This window comes from Equus asinus, chromosome 12, assembly GCF_041296235.1.
Source record: "Equus asinus isolate D_3611 breed Donkey chromosome 12, EquAss-T2T_v2, whole genome shotgun sequence".
NCBI lineage: Eukaryota > Metazoa > Chordata > Mammalia > Perissodactyla > Equidae > Equus > Equus asinus.
The window spans coordinates 15,025,645-15,040,820 of NC_091801.1; positions in this window are offsets into that span (position 1 = coordinate 15,025,645).

A 15,176-nucleotide genomic window follows, 5' to 3' on the forward strand; every position below is an offset into this window, starting at 1 on the left:
AGGCAGCGCGCTGTTCTCAAGTGTAAACCAACATTAAAGTCTTTCTCTTCATCCCGAGGTAGCTGAGTTTGGAGAGTGCATCAGAGTCAGTGCATAGACGTAGACTTCTCTGGAGAATCTTGATCTAGTTCCTCAGAACGTCCTAGAGGCTCTGAGCCCCCAAAGCTGTGACATTTAGCAGCCATTCTGGTCACTGCACCAGGAGGAGCAAGCGACGAAAGAGGAAGGCGTTTCTTAGGGAATAAAAGTCGCTGATAGTCTTCAACACATTCACACAGCTGGGGTCATGTAGCCATTCTGCCACCTCCTGCCAACCGCCAACAGTTTGCGCTGTTGTCTTCTTTAAGGCTCCGGTATGATCTCCTTCTGGCCAGTAGCAACCCTGCTGGCTCCTTGAGAAAGTAGTACAAGCTTGGGAACCATTTGTGGAAACTCTGAAGATTCCCCTCTACCACTGGGGCAATCGGGGATCCTCCCCACTGTGGGGTTATATGAGATGCCCCACTGTCACTGTACTTAGCCTCTTTCAATACTATCAGCTCACAAGAAAAGGAAGGGGCACATGCAACCTGGGAAATTAAAGGAATCTGATATAAGATCTTCAATAACGCCCTTCATCTCCCCCACACAAGCCATCCACCTCTGCTGGGATGATCTCTTTGTGGCTCTGCAGAGACCCCACACTCGTCCCTACCCTTCATTTTCATTCATGCTGTTTCCTCCATCCTTCTAGACAACTTTCTGCGCAAATTGAGTATGCCCTCCTTCTGCACACTTCCTATTCAGCTTCTCCTCATTTTTCAAAGACCAGCTTAAGTTCTGCTCAACTTCAAACTTCAACCTTTTATCCTGTCCTTACAGCAAAGCCTTCGGACAAGGAGCATCTCATACCCCCTACCTCCATCCTTCTCCCAAAGAGGAGAGTGAGATTGGATGCAAGCAGAGACAAGAATAAAATTGGTTCATATCATTAAGGGCTGGAGTTTCAGTTGCAGGAATATAGTAAGACCGTATTGGGGTAAGCATCGCTTTTCTCTTGTTAGGTTTTTCAATTTTTCCTTAAGGTTATCTTCTCACCATCAGTACATACTTAGACAGCTCAGTATAGTGGTTCAACAGCCAGGTTCTGAACGTTGACTACTTGAGCTGACCATGGGGAGTTACTAAGCTTCTCTGTGCCTCACTTTCTTCGTCTGAACCATTGGGAAAATGGCACTTACCTCAAAGGGGAGTTTTGTGAGGGCCAGATGAGAAAACACCTATGCAGTGCTTAGTACAACGCCTGGCACGTGCTAACAGCTCAATAAAAGTTCATTCTTGGTATAGGATCTGAAGGGCTGAATTAAGGTAAGAACTAACCAGGTCACGCAGCCTGTATTTAGGGGAAGCCTCAGGTCTCGGATACCAAAACAGTGTTTGTTACTCACCCAGGCTCCATCTCAGTGGATCATGGCTGGAATTTCAACAAAAGAGTTTGGACCTAAGCCTTATGGCAGTAAACAGAGAGCTTGTCCCTGGAATGTCCCCGCCTTTCCCCTTCTTTTCGCACCTATAGCAGCAGGACACAGATGATTAAGGATTGGAGAATTCTAGCCATTTCTTTCTCTCTGCCACCCCTCTGCTCAAGCTTCTTCCCTCCCTCCCTCTCCTTATCTCTTATCTCTCTCCTTATCTCTTATCTCCCTCTCCTTATCTCTTATCTCCTTATCTCTCTCCTTATCGTCTTACTATCCATCTCTTCATCTTTTTTCTTCCTCAGATATGACTCCCTGCAGAACTTGCACTAGGCTGCAAAACCCCTGAGGGCAGAATTCAAGCCTTAATAAGTCAGCTGAGGCCCCCACAGCCCCCAGCACTGAGTGCAGAGCTGTAGCACAACAAATACGTGATTCAATTTCTTATTTCTAGTTAAGAATAACTGATGTAAAAGGAGCGCAAGGTAAGGCAGGATACCACTAAAAGAGAGAAATGAGTATATGTGAAACCACAACCCAGGTTTTGTATAAAGTCCTAACCAAAAGCCTTCAAGATGTGAGAAATATGCTGTTACCTAGCTGTGAAATGTGTAAAAGACTCATAAAGTTTAGTCCAAATTAGCACTAGATATTTTTCATCAAGGTGTTAGCAAACTTAGTTCTCCCTATAATGCTGGTTACATTTTTAAAATACCCATGATGAGGCATGCCGACAACGTAATGTTTGTGTTCTGTATTTCTCTGCCTTCCAGAGTTTCAGATAAAGGAAAAAAACAACTCCAATATAAATTCTTTCTTATAAGGGACACAATAGCAGTTTCAGCTGATGACACTTCCACAAGTTTACATAGTGAAATTCAGTCTTTATGTCAACCAAGAAGTTAAACTTCATGCTCAACATATCATCTTGTGAGAAAGTCACTTTCAGTTTTACCCGGAGTCCTAAAAATATAATCTGGACGTATGAATAGAATGAAATAATCAAGAGTTTCTCCTCTCAGAGCTTTTAAGATTTTTTTTATCTTTTTCTGATTATACCAATAATAAAATTCAAATGCGTTTAAACCTATGAGAGTAAATTAGAGCTGAAGCATGAGAGATGCCCTATAGACAGCCGTGGCGTAGGGTCTGTTACTGCGTGTTTATAAGCATTGTCAAGTTCCCATTGTTTCTAGGGGAAATGGGGGTGCAAAAATTATGCCCCTGCTCCTGGGGAATGAAAATCACATAAACTGTCTCCTCTAAATCATATTTTGCTCGTCTAAGTGGATCAGATGAGGGAGAAGGAGTGGGGGCTCTCCACGACAAGGAGCTTTGATCATTTTGATCAAACACAGACCACCTATCAGCCTTCCAAGTGCCACCATGCGTCATACACATTTTCAATATTGTGTCATAATAGCTACCAGTCATTGTAGTTGAGATAAAAAAGGGGTTGTAATTAAACATGAGATTGGATCCAGACATTTTAATCATGCCCTCTATCTCTTTGGCAAAGCAGGCCTGCTGTCTTTTCAGCAGTCCCTTGGAATCGCCCTAGGATGACAATTTGCATGCTAACTGAATTCATGTACCGTGCAGACTACACCAGGACATCTGTTGCTGATTGTTTTGGTCCTCTGCTTTTCAGACTCAAATATGAAAATGCAGAAAGTAAAAGGCAAATTATGGAGCCTGGGGCAAGAGAGCAGACTGATCGTTTGATTTTTCTCTCTCTCGCTATCCCTCTAGTGGAGACCATTACAGAAAAACTAAAAACGCCCCCCACTTTGCAGTCCTCCCAGCCTTACAATAAAATCGGTACCCATGAAATGATGCTGTTTCCCAGCTGCTTCTTGTCTCAGTCTTATCCACATTGGCCAGAAAGAGACCCTATTCCCAGCCTGAAGGTCTCCAAACACAAGACAGTAAGAAAGGGGAGGGGCCACCCTGACTCCATAACGCAGACGTGAAAACAGGGCCCAAAACATCCTATGTTGCCTAGAGAAGCTGGTCAACCGGCTGGGCCAACATTCTCCCAAACACACTCAAGACTGGGAATGTGAAGCATCCACGGGCAAAGGAATTGTGTCAGGTAAACACATAGGGCTCATTAAAGACGTGGCTTCTCCAAAAGGGTCCATGTTGGCAAAACTTGCGGAGCTAGAATTGCTCAGGTGTAGAGTGGAGTTACTTCCCCTGGCCTTACTCAGGGCAAAGGCCAGGTATAGACTTGAGATTCAGAAAACTCTTCTTATCAGCTATCACGTGCTTGGCACTGTAAGGAATGTTTTCAGCTACGTTTTTCTTCAATCCCCTCAATACTGGGAGGTGGAGAATTATCTTGTTTTTGAAAATGAAGAATTTACAATTCAGAAAGATTGAATAATTTGCTAAGGTTACCCAGCTAGGCAGTCACAGACCAGGGTGGATTCAAATCCAGGTGTTTTCCCTCTGAGCATGTGACACCTTTCATTCTACCACACTGCTCCCCCCCTTGCTGGGGCTGCATTAATCAACCTCTTTTTCCATCCTCCCCACAGCGCAAAATTTACAACTCAGAGAAAACCTATCCTTTTCGTCTTTTGTGGGATGTATATAGCTTTTGCCTCAACAGAAGACAGGCAAAATATTTGCTTCATTGTTCAAATAAGTCCAAGTTGAGAATTCAGCTTTCCAAGTAACTTCAGGCTCCCCAGATACTGGAATGGAACATTTCTTTGGCAGGAGCTGACTGAGTGGGCCAGGGCCATGCTGACAGTGACAGGAACTGCTGCCCTCCATCACTGTTCCGCCCCATCCACTCAGCTCCTCATTCAAATCCAAATTCAAGTACTATTTATTGAGCATTGACTATAAATCAGACACACACACACTTATATTAATTTGCTTTGCAGCCTCAAAGCAACATCACCCAGGCCTAAGGAAGTGAGGCTCAGGAAAAGGAAAGAGATAGCTGGAGACCACTGGACTGTTAGCAACTGAGATGAGATTCAAACATGGTCTTGACTGTAGGCCATTTCCCACCCCGACAACTGTCCCCATCATCTCAGTGACTAATTTTTCTTATTCCTCCCACCAAAACCCCATCTCTCACACTGCTGACTAGCTCAGAGTCCTCATGCTGTTACCATTCTCTCCCTCAGCATCTAAGCTCCCTTATTCTGCCTCCCAACCCCACGTCCAGCTCCTTGGTCCCCTCACAGCAGTGGTTCTCAGACTCCGTTGTGTTGAAAAATCACCTGGAGGGCTTGTTCAGTTTCCTGTGCCCATCCCCAGATACTCCTGTTCGATAGAGCAGGGTGGGACCTGAGACTTTGAATTTCTGACAAGCTCACAGTGATGCCAAAGCTGCTGGTCTGGGGCCACCCTTTGAGAACCACTGCCAGCCTGACTTCTAGTTTCTCTGCTGCTCTCCCACTGTGGGAGGGCCTCCTCCTCCCTGGCAGTTGAAGGGCTGAGTTGCTTGGGCCCTCTCAGCCTAACCAGGACAGCAGGGCAGATGTGTTCCGACACCCTAGGCCCTGGTTTGGCCGCAGTGGAAGGCCTCCATTCTCATTGGCTTCCTCCTCTCTAGGATGGAACACGGAGTTGCCCTGCTCATGAGCACTTTCTCAGCTGGCAGGGTGTGGTAAAAGTCCCAAGGGTCTGAGAATCAGACTTCTGCAAGTAGATACGGCCAAGGGCAAATGACCCAACCTCTCGGTGCCTTTGATTCATCCTCCTCAAAACTGGCATTAAAATATTTACCTTATAAGAGATTGGAAGGACCAAAAGAAAGAACATAGCAATATTCCTAGTACAATGCCTGATGCAGAGTGGATGCCCAGCACATATTCCTTCTCTCATTCCTCCTTTCTTCTCTTTGAATGTGTACAGTTCAGTGTCTGCCTCCAAACGCTGCAGTCACACTTCAATGCAGAAGAAAACTGCCAAGACAGTGAGTGAGGAATGACAGCAAACCCATGGCTGCCACGTTCGAGGCATTCTCAGAAAGTGAGTGCGCCTCCCTCCTGATCATTCATATATGGAGCTTGATCATCTGTATATGGAGCGAAGGACATCTGATTCTGCCACGCCATTTGCTGGACATTTTTAGAGGGACACAAGACCAGGACCCTCAGTGTAAGGTGAACTAGAGAGGCTAAGGACTTGCTCTTTGTCCTTAGACCTCCTCCCAGAGGACATGTGAGCGGACCTCAAGCTGAGGGATGTGCCCCAGTTTAGCCCCTAAAAATCAGCTTTGAACCAAAGAATTCCTTAGGCCTTTCAATTTTTTCCTTTTAAAAAATCCCGTAGTCGCTTAAATTTCATAAATATTTACATTCTTTTAGTTCATTTTTTTATTCTTTTCATCTTTTAATTTCTAGTTTGTACTGTTTTGTGGAATATTCATTATTCTCTGGTTTCTTTGTCCTTGTTACAGTTTTTACCATTTAGTCTAATTTAACGCTTTTTTAGCTTCTAAATATGGTCTACTTATTTTAATTTCATGTTTTCATAAGCAGTATTTCTTATTTTTTATTGCACATACAATGTAGGGTAATTTCAGAGAAACCACATATTACAAACAAGCAAAATGAGTAATTAAAAAAATCATACTCCCACCCACCCAAAGATCACGACACACACCACTTAGCTGGATACACTTCCACACTATTTTCCTGGCAAAATACTCTAAATTTCCTCCGAGTTTGGCTACTTTTACCCTTTTTAGTAATGTATATTTTTATTTCATTTTGTTATTTTTCTAATTCTCTGTTTTAGCTTTCTCCCCTTTGACCTCTGTTTTATTGTCTACATTGTATTTTGGTTTTTCTTAGCCTGACACGTTTTTGCCCCTCTATTAGTTTCCTTATACTATTTATCTTCATTCTATTTTTTAAATAGAGTCTTTGTCATTATTTGAATTAAGGTTTTCATTTACTTTGCTTGTTATTGTTTAGGAGGCTTTTATTTTTTAATTCTTTTCATTCTGAGTTTCTGAATGATCCACAGAAAGATTTCCCAAGCAGGGCTGGGTGAGGACTCAACTTCACAACGGTCCTTCAAGCTGCTCATAATAGAGATCATATCCCCCCTCAATTTACTCAAAGCAAGTAAGCAGATCCAAAGGTCGAATTACCCCCCAGGATTATAACAATTTTACCCAAGCAGGCGGGATTCTTGGGCTACTGGAACAGTATGACTTTCTTCTACCACATCTCCTCCAATCCCACAGAGCCGGAGTTACATGACCCCACAGCGATGGCGTATATAATTACGGACATTCGGAAAGAATTGGCTGCTACACAACAGGACGCAGAGGGGAGGAGGAAGTTCCATTAGGGAGAACTCTTAGGGTAAACCCTCTCTGATTTTAACAAGGAGACTTGCAATAATACTCCATGAACAGAGCCATTATTACAGGCTCCACAAGCAAGATTTTGGAATCCTACATGCACTTGTCTCTGATCTATTATCAACATTATGACTCATCATTTATTTAAACAGAGCTCCCAAGAGAATCTTCTTAGTGTCTGTCTCCCCAACTCCACCCTTTTATTAAGAAGACCAAAGATAAGTTAATGTGGAAGCAAATGTCCCTGGTCGGGTTATGGCCCACAACAGTGGCTGCTTCTGTTTTTTTATCATAAATCTGTTTTCTACCCCAAAAGCCCTCAAGTTACAGAGAAGTGGATCAAACATTTTCTTACCAAAGAGCTAGGTGCCATTTTGGATTGGCTCGAGTCCCTGAAAAATAACCTGGTTAATCTAGTCTGATCCCCTGATTTAATGTTTCTTTCACCTTCCATACCTCATATGTACCCCAGTTGGAGGCCTGTTCAAGAAAGAAATTGACTCTTCTAGGTGGAATTGCTTCATTGACATCCGATCCACCAACCCGACAGCCACTACCATAGTTCCCCACCCTTTGTCTGGCTAGCAACTTCAGATCCTGAGACAGCCCTCAAAATGTCAGTCTCCACTCTCCCCAGCTTGCATTAACTATCCGTAGCCATTTAACTCTTACTAAATATTGCCTTTATGTTAATTATTTGGTCTGAAAGGCCTGAAAACTCTCATATCAAAAAGAACATAGACATTTCATACTTTTATCTGAGTAAATTAGACTGCCTATTTCAGGTCAAGTCATGCAACTAACAACCTTAAGATGTGTCATCCCAAACTCACTCAATTCTCTGGAAAGTCCCTTCTTATGAATAACATCCCTCTGTGGAATGTGGCTGAATAAAATCCTAAATGTAAAGATCCAAAACTGACAACTTTTCATCTGGAGGTTAGCAAGGATGCCATCTTGGCAGTTGTAAGGAGAAAACATCCTCACAACAACAGGGATGGACTGACCTTCCAATCTCAGACTCTGGTAGGGGGCTGACACTGAGCTCCTGGATTCATAGAACAAGGATCTCTTCCCTCTCATCTTGATTTTCTCTCTAATAAAATGTTCAGAATATGCATTGTTGCTCATACTCAATTGGAAGCCAAGAATCCCCCACTTGTTTATTTGAAAATTCCCTATATTTTCCACTGCCAGATGTGACTAAGAATTTTTCCTACAGTTCATGAAATCATAAACCATGACACTTTAGAAATCATCTTTTTCAGTCTTTTTGTTTTATAGACGAGGAAACTGAGGCCCAGAAAAGTTCAGTGAATTTTCAGTACCACAGGCTTAAGAGCAGCATGAAGTCAAGAATCCAGGACTTGGTAATTCCAGGTCAGATGTTGTCCCACTGTGGACACAATTCGCGCGGTCAGTGAACATTTACTGCCTGCTTACCCTGGCCAGACCAAGTGCCAGGTACCACCTGAATTTTGCCAAAGGTGCCATCTGTTCCTGGCCAACATAGTTGGATCAAGCTTCACGACCGTTTGTGCAGTTTGAGCTGGGATGTCTGCTGTGGCAGATTTAGAAATAGCCACCTACTTCCTACGAAAGACAGGGCACAACACAGAAATAAGATTCTCCTGTCCCATTGGATTTATTTCTCCCAGCATCCGGTAAGGAGCTGCTTACAGGTCTATCTCCCAACTAAACTGTAAGCTTCGCTAAGGCGGCCCCTCTGTCTCTATTTGCCTCATTTTATAATTATTTGTGTTTCCAATTTAGTCATCTTTCTGTTCCCAAAACCAAACATTGCCTCACACGTTATTAAAATAATGACCTATGTGTCCTTTATGTCACACACTTTCTCTCTTTGGAGGCAAATGAGCTGCTAATAAGTTCCCTGTGTGTGGCCACATTATTCGTCCTTGTTAACCGGGATGCTGAAGTCCATTGGCCACCCGCCTCTCAGAGAAGCAGCACAGTCCTAGCCCTCTTAGAGATCACACAGAAATCATTCAATATCTGATTATACCACCGTGCTGCCAACAGCTCTTCTATAGCTCCCTGACCAGGACCTAAAGGACACTCGTGTTTGATAGCGCAGTCCTTCCCGGGATGACCCCGGCCAACATTACTGGCCTGATGTCCGATTTACTTTTCCCTGGCCCTCCCTCTCCCCGCAATGCTATGGTCATTTTTCCTTGTTTCCTTTGCAATGTGTTATTTTCTCTACCCATGATGCCCCTCTTCATCTTCATCTGGTCAATTAGTCATATATCAAAACCATGTTTAAATATCTTCTCCTCTATAATAGCTCATGCTCCCCTCCATGAGTTCCCATAAGGTTTTGTAATATTATTATTTGTTTACAAGTTCTGTCTCTGAAGAAATACCTCTGAGGGTATTAATTCTTGGGAAGGTCAGAGGCCTAATAAACTGGTGACCACACCAAGTCTGTGGTCCTCAGAAACGCCAATCACCCACGTTAGGAAAGGTTGATAACTTTGTTCTCCCGGCTGTATCTTCCATTTGGAGAGACGGGACATACGTATTCATTCACTCAACCCATATTTAACAGGTGACTAACACATGCTACACGCTGTTCCAGGTGCTGGAAGGCAGCAGTAAGTCAGGGGCCTGGCCTAACACAGAAAATGGCAAGAGGCCTTTCTGGGAGAGTCTCTTTAGCAAAATATTGGCAGACATTAGTTAGGTCTTAGATCCATCACTTTTTCAGAGAATTTGTGGAAAGGTGGCCAGGAAATAAGGTTTAGATTAAAACAGAAAAAAACCTGAAACTAACGTTGGCCAGGAAAACACTGCACTGTCCTTCTGCCCCTTCTTGGTTAAATGTAAATATCACGGTTATGTTGAAGGCAGAATTGTTGAGGAGCTGCTCGCGTTTCCTGAGGTTTTTTTTTCCCACTCTTTTTTTTGTGAGCATTTGCTTTTGAAGCTTCCTGTTGCGAGACGTTTATGTTATACAGGAGCGTATCAGGCTGACGGCTTCTAAAACCAGTATGAAAACACCAAGAGTTTTGCAGAGTTTCTGAGCATTGATTCCCTTAATGACCCGAAAATAAGCTTTGTGTGAAAGAAATCACATTCAAAACACAGCGATGCTTTCCGAAGCACCAGACAGGACATGAGTGTGATGTACTCACCAACTCGAAAATTAGTGAAAGCATTTGCTTTGAAGTGCATTGCTGAGCACAGCACATGGATGCCAAATGTCATCCCCTCGCAGCTTACAGAGCTAGTGCCAAAGGGAGACCTTCGCTCAACTAGACCCTCCACTTTTGAGAGCCTAACGCAGTCCTAATTGGAGCATCCGTGTCCTGCTGCCCAGGGAGGAGGAGCTTCATTTACCAGATGCGAAAGAGTTGCCATTTGAAAAGGCATCTGAACACGGCAGTCAAACCAGACGGCTCACCGAGGGCTCTCCCCTATTTATATTTCCAGGTCCGCATTTCTTACGCCTAGGCGATCAGGACGCGGAATTGTGGATCGCCATTCGTTCCTCAGAGCGCGAGTTTCAGTATTTTCACTTTGCTAGTACTTTCAATGGCTATGAAGCTTCGCTCGTTACATACATAAAGGCGAGTATGTTTTTTATTACAGTTACAATAATATCGATAAGAAAGAATAAAAAGGTAGACTATATAAAATACAAGTTGCCTATTGAGTGCAAGTGCTTTGCCTTTTATTTTAGACCATTTCACATAAATTTACTCAAAGATACAGTAAACAGAATTAGAAAGCTAATTTTGTATGCTGCCAGTAGAAGGACACAATATACTGAAAAAAATAATATAAATAAATACAACTTGAATTATATTTGAAAAAGGCAAAAACCTACCACGACTTTAGCCCTTATTTTAAACATAAATTAAATTAAAATCATTTAAAACAAACTCTCACCAGGTATGATGGGCCCATTCCTCATAGTCTTTACTATCGTGGTTAAACTAGCTCAACCACCTTCTCCCTGCCATTACGATACATCATGACTGCTGACGCAGCCTATCAGGACATGACAGAATTAACTACATTTCCTACAATGACAAGGAATTCCTTACACGGCATCCCAATGGCCTGTGAACGGTAGTGGAATTTCTCTTAGGACCACGCAATCTCCAGTTCTCGATTACACACTTAGAGAATCTGATTTGGTGTCATCATATCTATTTTTTTGTAAACCTTTGAAACGCTCTGCTAGATGTTTTCACATAGATTTGATGATTAAATACGGAAATCCAAACTAATCCAACTTTTTAAAGCTGATCTCATGAATTCTCTGAACACCAATTCAGAAATTGCTGAGAGCTTTGTTTTTATTTGGAACCACAGAACAAGATAAATGGTTAATTTTTTAAGTTTATCTAGAATGTCCATCTTCTATTTTGTGACATTAAAAATAATCATAATAGGGGCTGGCCCCGTGGCCGAGTGGTTAAGTTCGCGCGCTCCGCTGCAGGCGGCCCAGTGTTTCGTTGGTTCGAATCCTGGGCGCGGACATGGCACTGCTCATCAGACCACGCTGAGGCAGCGTCCCACATGCCGCAACTAGAAGGACCCACAACGAAGAATATACAACTATGTACTGGAGGGCTTTGGGGAGAAAAAGGAAAAAAATAAAATCTTTAAAAAAATAAAAATAAAAATAAATAATCATAATACTACACATTTGCTTACTGCTTTACAACGTACAAAGTAGTTTTACATCCATCCTCTCTTCCACTGGGCTCTAAGCTCCACCACAGCAAGGCCAAGTTGTCTTATTCAGGGCTGTGTCCCTCGTGCCTGGTGCAGTTAAATGCTAACTCACTCTATTTTTATATAATGAGCAATTTCATTTGAGCAGGCATGCCAGCTATAAATATCCTCATTCTAGAGATGAGGAAACCAAGGCTCAGAAAAATTAAATGATATGTACACAGAAGGAGAATAAGTAAGTAGTCAAGCTGGTACCAGGCCTTCTGATCCCAAGCCCATTTTCCTCTCTCCACTGACTGTACCATGGCATCTTGCAACAGTTATGTCTTTAAGGAGCTGTTAATCTACAAACTGTTAGGTTTTTTGTGCTTTCACATGATCTGTGTGATGACCTGTGAGAAGAGTGTGGGATACAGCTTTCCCATTTTGTTGATGAGAAAACTGAGGCTCAATATGGTCCCAAATCACCCTGCTAATAAGCAGCAGTGCTAGAACTGGAGCTGAGATCTTCAGATTCCATGCTCAGGGCCCTTCTCTCTGCTATTCTACCCCTCCGAGGTTATTTCATTACTGGGAGTCTGCAATGGGCAGGCAGTGTGCCAGGCTCTTCAGAGACAGACAGGATCCAGGGCACTGCCTCTACCTTCCAAGAACTCATCTTCCTCTGGCAGGTTCAGACACATGCACAGCTGACCATATGACAGACCTGACCATGATTAACATAAAAAAGGGACACAGAAGGCAGAGGGTTCTGTCAGTCCAAGAAGAAACTAAGTCACTTAGGACCACAGAGTACAATCCTGATTCTGACTCCAATTTACTCTCTGATCACGGATAAGATACCTATTCTTGCTTTCCTACCTGTCAAATAGGAAAAAAATGTACAGTGCTTATGGCAGGAGGGTGCATTTTATATAATCCAGTATTATTTTGTTGTTTTAGGATCTTTCCTTTCCAGCTTAAATTTAAACAAATTAAACGTTATTTTCCAACTGTTTTTTCAGACCTGTGTCCTTGTAGCACAAGCCGTTTCACCTATCACTCACTAACAGAACCCTCATCTGGTTCAGAGGCAACGTGCCCCATTCACTGTATGGCTCCTATTTGTCTCAGCGGTGGGTCTCTACATAGCCGTGTATTAGAATCACACACCTTCGTGCTTTTAGAAAATACTAAGGCCTTGTCTCCACCCAGATCAGTTATATTGAAAGCTCTGTCCATTTTTTTGTCAACAGAATGAGACAGTTGGGTTCACACCATTTAATAATGGTAAATAATCTTATGTCTATAACTTCTTTACAGTGAATTAAGGCATGGCAATTTACTCTATCTAGAGTCAATAAACACTTGTCTATAGGAAATTTCTGATTTTACGTGAAATAACGTGAAATGTTCTCACAACTTTTTAGGTGAATGAACTGTGCACAAAATTCAATGAACACTAAAAATAAAATTAACATCACCTTTTTTCTTGGAAAGAGTTAGTGAAAAAGAATGAGAGAGAAATTGGTTCACTTTAACGGATACTTATTGTTAATTGGAGAACAGGATGCAATGGTCTGGTGAGAACTGAAATTTTTATTAGCAGTTACCCATATAAGCTACTTCAGTGACATATATATTTTATAAAATATTTAACAGGAAATAAACACAGTGGCTATTTTAAAAAACATGCTTTGGGCAGGTTATGTTGCTACTTGCTAAAGGGCAAGAACATTGGAGTTTGAAACTGACCACTTTGTCACTAAATTACTTTGACAGTTTCAATGGTCTGAATTTGTAAATGACATGAAACAGCTACTACAAGAACAAAACTGTCTGATTCTTGTTACTTTGTGGTCGCTCTGTATTTCAGTGACAAAGGCAGTTTCTAGAAGTCTCTGAGAATCACGTATGAACACATTAAGTTGTTTTTCCACCATGAAGAACAGATCAAAAGGACTCCCTGAAGCCATGTCTGTCCTTTATTTCTGCTCGTATAATTACTAATCTATTTGGTGGAATACTGGTATTTTACGTTTTTTCTAGGCTCATGATTATATTACTTTTTTATCCTTGCTGGCTAAAATGCCAGCAGTAGGCTAGAATAGCTCAGTGACTTTGGTCATAATAAAATGTAAAATTAAGGGTGACTACAGACCTCATGGTATTGTGGAAACAAAAAGTGGACTAAAAGCCAGCTCATTTACGTATGAGCTAGAGCAAGTTGCAAACAGTTTCCCTGGGCTGCAGTATCTGTACATAATGAGAGAAAAGCAAAACTGATCTTTGGGGGAAATCCTTAAAATTTAAAAAAAAATTAAGTTTTTCACGCTGACATCTACTCAATGTAGTCTATCTCATCAGAATTCTACTGATGTATCAATATTCTTCATTTTCACGTGTTCTCACTCACTATGCAGAAAAAAAGGGCAGTAGGGAAAAAGCTTCACCAACAGCTACATTCACAGTATTACATATGAGAACACTCAGGGACCTCCCCAAGCCCCACACAAGCGGCGCTGTGATGACGCTCTGATAAACTGTCCCATTGCTCCCAATGTCTGCATGTGAATCTCTTGGAGGAGTTGTTAGACACGCGAACTCTTGAGTTCCTCTCCACCCTGAGAGAATCAGTCTCTGGAGGTGGAGCCCAGGAATCGGTGTTTAACACACTCTTCAGGCAATTCCTATTCCCAAGAAAAATTGAGGGGCAGCAGACTAAAAATGGACCCAAAGTTATTCATATCATCTCTTGTCCTTTAAAGAAAAATAAGGGGCTTTCATCTGACTCTGAGCCTCAGGAACTAAAGTTTGATGCATGTCTGAAGCCAGGTAGAGAAGTATTCGTGTCTATTCTATTTCAGGGAGAACGCGTTATGGGGTGGGGGCAGGGCGGCTAACCATCAGCACAATGGGAGGCTTCAAAGCCGAGTCCCCGTGCTCCTGGAGACAGTTGAACTCATTACTGCTAATCACTCAGAGAGGAAGCACAGCCGCCAAAGAGGATGCTAAATGCCTGCAGGTCCACGCGAGTCACTCAACTGAGACATGGTTTGTATAGAAATTGGATAATTAGAGAGTGCATGTTCAATTACATTTGAGGATCTATGAGGTACTAAGAAATATACAGGGTGCTAAAAGGCTGTGCCCAGAAATGTTTGTTATTGCTAACGGTGAGAAAAAGAGCTCTTTTGAAGTCTGAAGTCTAGAGTGTAACTTTAATGCTACTTAAACGGAGGTAGCATCTTGCATTTGGTGACTGTTGTTTGACCTAGCAAATTTTTCTCATTGAAAGTAGGTTAGTTACAAATAATGTCAGCTCTTAGGGGTTTAGTGGTTGGAATTACTGCTCACCAAATAACCTAAGATATGTTTCCTAAATTTGTCTTTTAGCAACAATCTCGACCAGCCCCCATCCTGTCATGCACACATTCAAAGGTACCAGCTCAGGGATGTTGTGATGTTGTACCCAGTTTAAGTTTTGTTTCTGAGGCTGAAGACGACTCTATCTTGTCTTTTCATTTAAATCACTGTGTACAGAAGCAGTGTATAATATTGAGTGAATAAAAACTACCAGGCAATTAAAATCTGCTCAACTAATTAAAATAATACAGATATCAAACTTTTAGGTCCTAATAATTTTTTCTTGAACTTGCAACAAAGAATATCTGAGAAAAGGCAGCTCTTATACT